At 34.7% G+C, this 9,687-nt stretch overlaps 1 pseudogene; it reads right to left on the bottom strand.

Moving 5' to 3' along the window:
• Positions 1-2,453: 2,453 nt before the first annotated feature.
• On the bottom strand, positions 2,454-4,634 carry LOC101711252 (recQ-mediated genome instability protein 1-like; annotated as a pseudogene).
• Between the last annotated feature and the right edge of the window lie 5,053 nt (positions 4,635-9,687).

Raw genomic sequence — 9,687 nt, forward strand, 5'->3', positions numbered from 1 at the left:
GATGATGGCAAGGAATTTAGCATACAGATGATTTTTAAAGAATATAAAAAAAATGAGATCCCTTGGAAACATTTAGTTTGCACCTTCCCTTACTACACTGTTACTACACTCCTCATGAATTATCCAGTGATACGCTGATTGATGTACAGAAAATTACATCAAAAATGTTGGAATATTTTAGAAGAAACCTTTCCATAAAAATTAGTCTTTAGATCTCAAACCAATAAGATGTAAAAGTAGTGTGTGATATAAAAACTTCTTGATCAGATTTTAAACCCTGGGGACTCATAAGCAATTTTATTAATTATATGAAACATAAGATCATGTGATACCAGGGATTTTTAACTTATTGATTAGTATAACAAATATTTATTGTGTTATTACTATGTTCTAAGTCTTATTCTAGGCAATTGACGTATCTAATTCCAATTTATTCTTAAAATGTGGATTAAATAAAAAAAAAGTTTTTAAGTGAGTGTAATATAGAAGTCACTCTTGGTCATGCACTTGAATTTATAACTTTTCTTTCTACCCTGTATAAATAAATCAAATACAGCAATTGTTTTAAAAATTCAGATCAACCACTCTATATGCATTCTAAGTCCCCAGTTTGCATGGGCCACCATCCCAGTTGAAAATCCTATTCCATTCTAAAAGCTGACTTCAGAGACATGCTATAGGCTGACACTATAACTCATTCTTCTCTTGAGACACCAAGAAATTGCAGAAAGAGAAGCCCTAGGTTGCTCTCCTTGGTCTCCTAATTCTAAATCTCCAAATTCCTAATCTTCAAAGCCTACCCAAATCAGTGATGCCTGTGCCTATTATTTTTTCTTTTATCATTAGTTTGTAGGTTGACTGAGGAAAGAAGAGAGAAAGGCTTTAGATCCTCTTCTAGAATGGTTCTCATCTAGGAAAAATGTACAATATCTGTCCTTGGTGAATTTACCAACACCCTTTGTGAGAAAATGATGATTCTGAGTAGTAGAGAGTTTCAAGTCCTTCTGACAAAATACTATTGATATCAATCTTTAAATGCCTTGCTAAAAGCTATATACAAAATTTAGAATACCCTGAAGCTGTCTTGGATTGCATCCAAAAGCAGGTCAGCTACCCCAGACATAGAAATATGTCATTATCACATAATCACATATGTTAGAGAGTGAGGGCAAAACTATTACATGACATTTAATATTACTCTGTTGGGAAAACAGAACTAGAAGCTCCTCAAAGGGATGTTAGCTATTTTGCCATTAACTCTCACTTCATTACTTTTCGTATTTAGCAGTTAAAAGTCTTTATTTTGCCTTACTGACCTGAGGAGACCTCTCTTTAAATATAATGTAAAATACAAAGTCTAGCTAAAATAAACACATTTTTTCCTGAGTTACAAATAAAAATTTTAGTAAAATTGGTTGAAATTTACAAATAGTTAACTCTGCTGTTATTTCTTTAGGTACAATTACACACTATATTATTTTTATTCATATTATATTCAATTACCTCTTAATATCTGTTTTTATCACCCAATTTGACCAATATACTTCTCTATAATCAACCTTGGATCATGTTCTGTAACCAAGGTTGTCATTTAATGTCAGTTTAATTTTTATATTAAAAAATACAACTACTCGTTATATATGAATTTAGAAAATTATTCCAACAAGTGCTATCATGGCTTAAGTAATTATCATTAGATCTTATCTTCATCTTTTTCATGAAAGTGAGTGTGCACTAGAAAAATAATGAAAAGATAGGTTTTATTTAACTTTCATAAATTCTTTTATTGGTACATTTTAGATATATAATACATTTACATTTATCATTGTGAACTTGTAGCTTTACATAATGTATCTTGGTTCTTATTTTTTTTCCCTAGTCCCCTGCCCTCCCTTCAACCCCTCCACCCCTCCCTATTTTTTTGGTACCGAGGATTGAACAAGGGACCTTGTACTTGCAAGGCAGGCAGTGGAACCACTGCGCTAAATCCCCAGCCCGACCCGTCTCTATTAACAAAGACATTGCTCCTATTTTTTTCTTTTTGTCACATTTTTTTTTACATTTGTGAACCCCAGTTTTTAATTAAAAACAATTTTCTGTTATAACAAACATTTTCCCGTTTTCATCAGTAATGTTTTCATTTTCAAACATAGTACTTCCATGTGCTTGTATATGATCATGCCTCAATTTCAGAACTCTTCTAGAATATATAATAAGTTTATACAAATTATAGTAGGAAGGAAATGACTTGGATGACTCAACATCATACTTCTTAGTCATACTACCCCATAAGTTTCCAAAAATTAAAAGCCACACAAATAATCCTTGAAGATTAATAAACTAAAAAGAACACATTTTCTGAAATCTGAAATTCCAAAAAAAGTTTCAAAATAAAATTGTGAACAAATTTAAATACTTCCTTCTTTTAAATTGTTCTCTAATACTATTTAATGTTATTTATTCAACCACTTCCTTAGGTTCTCAAGGTGTTCCATATTAACATCTTGTAATGCAAGTACCATTGCTTTACACAAGGAAGGATTAAATGAAAAAATCATTAAACAGCACAAATCTATTAGATCTCTCTGACATTTTCGCAAACCTTCTAGGAACTTTTGATATTTGGGAGGATCCATTTTAACTGTTTCATTTCTAGTACTGAAAGCCCTATTAAACTGGTAAGTATTTCATCTACAAAGTCTACATCTAGATATCCAGTGCCATCAGAAATCTTTGCAGTTATACTCTAAATACCACCAGAACTTGAAAGGTTTTCAGTTAAAGTTACAATAAATGCTTTGACTTTCACTGTTGTAACTTCCTTTGGTTTACTGGCCATTAAAACAGAGAGACAGGTGAAGGGTGGAGAATACAAATTTGTGCCAACAGAAAGATCAATGTTACTCTTTGGTCTTAAAGAACACACCTGTAAGTGGTGACCATGTTCATTAGAAACTTGTTAACCCTTGACTGGCTCACTATTTAATATTTTATCATTTAAGAAATGTCCATCTAAACTGCTGATGGTTTGTTTTACTTAATTATCTGCCTCTGAATTCTTATCTTTATTTGTAAAATTATGCTCTAATGGTACATTACAATGACCTGAAAAAACACTACTATTCTGGTCTCTAGCAAATGAACAAGAGAAAGACCTGTCTTCATGAGTCATCTGTTCAGGTAAGTTTTTTTCATTCCAATTACTATTTCCTTGTTTGCAAATCAAAGAAAAGTCATTCAGAGTATTAGGTTTTTGTGAAAAACCTCTCCATACTTTTATCTGTGTTTTTGTTCAAAGTCAATGGCTGTGATTCTTTAGTTTTCATCTGTTCTTTTTGGACAGTTTCTTCCAAAAGCAAGACTTCCTCCAATGAAAAGTCATCCAATTCTCCATCAGTGAAATGTAGAAATTGATTTGGTGGTTTCTCCTTTGGTCTTAGGGAACTGAATCCTGGCTCAAAATCTGACTGTCTCATAGGAACAGTGTTCAAGGCACTACCTGTGTTGATACATCTTTCCAAGGTGTCATTATTTGCTGCAAGCTCATCATTTTCATCAAGACTTGCCAAGAGTTCTTCATCAGAAGGTCCTAACACAGTATCTAGAACATCTATAACTTTGGAGATGTTTTGGTTAGACTTATTTGGTATGATTGAAGCTATAGGATCAGATTCCTCAATTAATCTTGCAAGTACTTTTTCTTGTGCATATTCTTCTAAAAGAGCATCTACTTCGCCTCCTAACTCTTTCACATTTTCTGGTTTCAATAAAAGAACACCAAGACAGAATGAAATGTTTCCATAAACCAAAATTTTTGTGCCTGGAGGAAGATCACTATGACGAGCTGGAATACACTGATATTCCATTCCTTGCATTTGTACAACTCCATCAGTTAGCTGTAGCATCAATATTGATGAAGGCTTTGGTTCCCAAGGTTTGGGGGTAACTTGTGTTTCAGTTGTAACTAGATCATTTGTAGTATTCTTTCCTCTCAACTGTTGTATCTGAGAATATGGAGGTTGACTTACATCAACCAAGGAATGAATCTGTAGAGCATAAAATCGATTCAGCTCTCCTTTTGGAATTTCTAAAATGTCATCAGGTAAAAGAGGATGTTCCAAATCTCTCAGATCAGAAAGTAACCATTGCTCAAATACTTGTTTATTCATTTGTGCCTGACTCAAATTAACATTATTATTTTCTTCTAGGATCCAGTTAATGCAAGCTTCCAGCCACATTTGAGGTACTTTAACATGACATGTAGCTAAAAGCCAAGTTTCAACTCTTAATGCAATGCTAGTTACACTTATTTTTTGAAACAAAATAAATAATATGCATCTGTTACCACTTGAAAGACCAATACAGGATTTGATGACAGGATCTGGAACTGACAGTTCAGCAAAGTACTCAAAAATCTCTACTGCACAGAAATGGCCTCTGGTCCTTCATAGAATTCTTAAGGTTTACATCCATCTTCATGAGGATGGAAGAAGCAGCTCTGTCGGAGAGGTCAGCTAGTGTGGCACATTTCCCACTTGCTCATCCACAAAGAACAGCTTCTGATTCTCAAGAACTCACCTGGGGGTCCAGCCTTCTTCCCACTTCAGCAGCCGCGTGGTGCACCCAGCTGCCATTCCCGCCACTTCCCACCCCTCACATTTTTTTCTTTCCCTTCTTTCCTTCCCCCTAGTCCTCCCACCTCCCCTTCCCCTTTGGACTTTTTTTTCCTATTTCTCATTTTTAATTATACCTTTTAATCCTTATTTACACTTTAAGTTTCTCACACCAGTGAAACTATTTGGTATTTACACATGTGTGTCATATTTATTTCACTTAAGTGTATCACCTCAAGAGCTGCACCAAACACAGAGGAGGTGAGCCTTATGGGCCACTATACAACTGCCCCCAGGGGCAAGGAGGTGAACAGCGCAGGCCCCATCAGCACACCCCCCCCACATTGAAATAAGAAGACATATGAACAAGTCTCAAAACCAGACTTCCAGATCACCTACAACAACTTGAAAGGGAAACAAGATGGAACAATCTGATTCTCAACCACTTGGACTCCCTGAACAGGCAACAAAACAGGATCTGGAAAAAGTGAAAACAGAAATAATTTCTCAGATAGCAGCAGAGATTGTGCCCATAGTGCAAGACATGGTTAATAAATCTAGAGAGGACCCAGGTAAAAAAATAGAGGAGCTGAGGAATATGATGGAATCCCAACATCAGAAACAAATGGAATCCATAAAAGATATGCAAACAGATTTCCAGGAGATTAAAAATTCCATTGAAAGTTTATGTAGCAGAATGAGCCAATGTGAGGACACAATTTCAGATATAGAAGATAACATTGCAATTAGTGACCAAGAAAAGAAAAATTTCTTAGAAATAGTAAGGGACCATGAGAAATCAATCCAGTGGCTGCTAGATAATGCAAAGAAGAATTACATAAGACTGATCAGAGTCAATGAAGAAACAGGAAAGAGTGCAAATGACATTAAAAAAACTGTTCACATAAATGATGGCGGAAAGCTTCCCAAGCAGGGGGAAAGAACTTGACATACAGATAAGTGAGGCATATAGGACTCCAAATAGACTTGATCAAAAAAAGTCTACACATAGGCATATAATTCCAGAAACCCAGCAGAAGAACAAAATTCTACATGCAGTTAGAGAATAGAAACAAATCACATACAAAGGAAAGCCCATCAGAATCACAGCAGACTTCTCAATGCAAACTCTCAAGGTAAGAAGAGCTTGGAGAGACATATTTCAAGTCCTAAAGGAAAACAACCTCCAACCCAGATTGACACACCCTGCAAAACTATCTTTCAAATTTGATGGTGAAATAAGATAGTTTCATGACAAAGAGCACCTTAGAAACTTCCTGAATACCAAACCAGCACTCCAAAAAATTTTAGACAATATCCTAGGAAAAGACAACAAGGATCACAACCCCAGCAAGCCCAGCAGAATTAATCCATTGGGCATGACAAGAAATTAAATGTAAAGGGGAAGAATCCAACAAAGAGAAAAAGTCATGACAAGGATAAGTCAAAACATATCTGTTATAACCATCAATGTTAATGATCTCAATTCACCAATCAAAAGAAATACACTGGCAGAATGGGTCAAGAAGCAAGATCCAACAATATGCTGTATAAAAGAAACACACTTAATTCAAAAACAAAATCATAGACTGATATATGTGCACCCATGTTCATAACAACACAATTTGTAAAACTAAAACTTGGTATAAATTTCTCTAGTTTCCCCTTCTTTATGGCTGAGAAGTACTCCATTTTATGTTTTAAAAACCCCACATCTTTATCCAGTCTCCAGTTAATGGTCAATTGGGCTGTTTCCAAGGTTTAGCTATTACAAACTATGCCTCTATAAAATGGGTGTGCATATATCATTGTGGTATGATTCTTTTAATTCTTTGGGGAAATACCCAGCAGGGGAATAGCTGAGTCAAATGGAACTTCCAGTCCTAGTTCTTTGAGATATCGCCATACCGATTTCCACAGTGGTTGCACCAGTCTACACTCCCACCAGAAGTGGAGCAGGGTTCCCTTTTCCTCACAGCCCCACCAGCGTTTGTTATTGGTTGATTTCATAATAGCAACCATTCTTTCTGGGGTGAGGTAGAATCTCAGCATTGTTTTCATCTGCATCTCTTGAATGACCAGTGATGTTGAACATTTTTTCATGAGTTTTTTTTTTGCTCCTTGAACTTCTTTGTTCATGAAATGATAGGTTTTAATTTGAAAGTAATTCTAACTGCATGGGTTTCCTATTATTTGCAAGCCATTCAAAATAATATTCTGTAATAGAATAAGGGAAAGTCATGAGGCCTAAGTAACTGACATTTAGTCAACATCTTTTAAGAAAAGTGACTTCAAAATTTCTCTTCCAAAGCATATAATTTAGGCTGTTTTCACTCACAGAGAGCTTAGTCAAACAAGCCAAAGAATTTCATATCCTAGGGATGGCAAACTAAACAGGCCATCTTGTAAAACCTTGAAGGCCACCATCTATAGACTGGCACAGTAGAGTTCAACCTTCTTAAAACTAGATTTTCAACTTCTTTTTTTAAAGTAAATCAAATAGTATAAACCATTAAGTAAGCAAATCTGGAATACCTGCTGTGGTAGACCTAAGGGCTTTTCAAATGTAATCCAGGACTCTTTCTGAATTCAAATAAGGGACTTTATTTCCACATCTTTTACATTGAACATGATCATGAGATTGACTTTGGCCAGCAAGAATGATCAGAAGATATATATATATTTGTGTGTGTGAGTGTGTGTGTGTGTGTGTGTGTGTAAAATTGGGTATATACATTACATAACATACATTAGCTCTTAAATCAAAGAGCTAATGTATGTTATGTAATGTTCCCTTCACCTTATCACAGTGACTAGTAATATGTGTTGAGATGAAATATCCAGGAGATGAGATCCTTTGAATTGCTCTGATCATCAGACTCCTCCTGGTGACTAGCTTTGTTCATATAGCGGGAGCAGATAATCTATTTTGTGTCCACACTGAGATTTTTGGTGTTGCTATCAGAGCTATTTTGACAGATGCATAATCTACATTCTCTTTGGAAAAAATTTCAAGCCTCACTTACTAAGTATTCTAGTCAGCTACCATAAAATCATAAACAAATATTTATCCCTGAAAAAAAATATAGTTGATGATATAACCAATTAGAGCTGAATAGGCAATGGTTTTCCCTTTTACTAATTTCATTTCAAAACAATACAACTTTTGGTAATATCCTAAATATAGCTTACCAATCTATCAACTTCTACAAATTACTAGCGGAAGATTTAGAAAGTGATTTCTGAAAATTTCTCCTCCTACATAGAGAAAGTGTACTTAAAATTGATACAATGATTTTACATAGAGATTTAAATTGATTCTACATTTAAAGACAAAAGTCCCTGATAATAATCTTTCTTCTGAGGTTATTAAGTCTGCAAAGCAGGGCTTTCAGTTAGGAACATTGCCATCACATAAATGGAATGATGCTTTGATTCAGAAAAGAAACAGAATATGTTTTCTAGTGTTTTCCATGGTTCAGCAATTTACCCCTTCAATCTCAGTTCCTGCTTTCTGGAAAGTATAACAGTACTTACCATAAGAGGGATGTAAGAGTTCATTGCCATTACTGTTGTTGGCTGAGAGGCAGGTGTAAGGAAATGTATCAGTCAAAGCTTCAAATTACAGGAGTTCAATTGTTGATGACTTAGATATTTTTCCTATTAATTTTCTGTCAGATGCTATACACAAAGTTTTGAATTGTTAGCCTGCATAGCTATTAACATATTGAACACTAGTACAAACAATTGTATTGTAATTCAAATCCAGTTCTTATCATCTGAGGAAATGATATGCTTGAGAAAGATGTATCTATAGCTGTAACTAAAAATTCATTTGGGCCTGAAGCCCAGTAATTCAACCCATATTTTCCATGACCACAAACTAAACGGAGATTGGTTTTTTATCGAGTAAATTCCTATCTCTCTCTTTCTTCTTTTCTAACTACTCTACCTTCCATGGGTATATTCCTTACGATGAAGTAAGGTAATGATGCAGTGTGCCAGCCTATTCATCAAGTGTGGGAGCATTTGGGAAAGGAATCTTTCTGAGCAATTGGCTTCACTCCATTTTGAATCCACATCTCTGACCAGACTCTAAGCAATTTTGAATATCAGAAAAAAAGTGCTTCACTTCTTTCTATCCTAATGAAGCCTTGAACTGAAAACCACGTGCCTGACAACAAGCATTTCTTGAATATTTTCATGGAATATAAACAAGAAGGAAACTAAATGTTTGTAAGTATCACTATTTGTTGGCTTCTTTTTCCACGTGGTCACCCTGAGTCTGCCAATGCAGTGAGATGGGCTTTATTACTCCCAATTTTTCAAACAAAGAAACTGCGGTTTAGAGAAGTCGAAGAAATTGACTAAATTTGTGCAACTAAGTCTTTTTTTTGTATAACTTTATTATCGTTCACTAAACACACACATACACAAAAATTAAAATTATTCAAAGAAAAACAGTGCAAGGGAAGAAAAACTATAATAATATTTAAATATAATAGAACTCAACCAAAGCAAAACTGAAAAGTACTTAAACATTTTCCCATATAATTACAAAAAATCTCAAGCATTAACAAGACATCAGAAGATGTGATTTGTTTTAGAAAGATTATCAAAACTAATATTGGACAAATAGTGGTCTGGAGAAAAAATTCTAATTAACTAGTAGACTTCACATAGGCCAATTTTTTTTCAATTTAAATTTCAACCCAGTTATGTGACACGTGATGGAAATATAATCTGAGAAATATGTTATTAGGCAATTTCACCCCTGTGTATCGCAAAGTATCACACAGAGTGGCAACTTCTAAGTGCAAACTGAGAAGATATACATCAATCAGCTGTGATGGCCCCTTGAAATTATCCAAATACGCAGTTAAACACGAGATACATGAGGTTACCATTGGCATAGCAGCACACTGTTTTACAGTAAACTCTTTTATATAAGTAGGATTATGCTCTAAAGGATGAAAAACATAGCACATTATGATAAGTATGTAAAACAGTAATAGCCATTTATCACACTATCGAGACTGTGTACTGTAGATAGTTGTATGTGCTTCTTCTGCAA

Source organism: Heterocephalus glaber, unplaced genomic scaffold (assembly GCF_053883595.1).
Source record: "Heterocephalus glaber isolate CG9 unplaced genomic scaffold, H.glaber_assembly_v1.0 deba00001442, whole genome shotgun sequence".
Lineage (NCBI taxonomy): Eukaryota > Metazoa > Chordata > Mammalia > Rodentia > Bathyergidae > Heterocephalus > Heterocephalus glaber.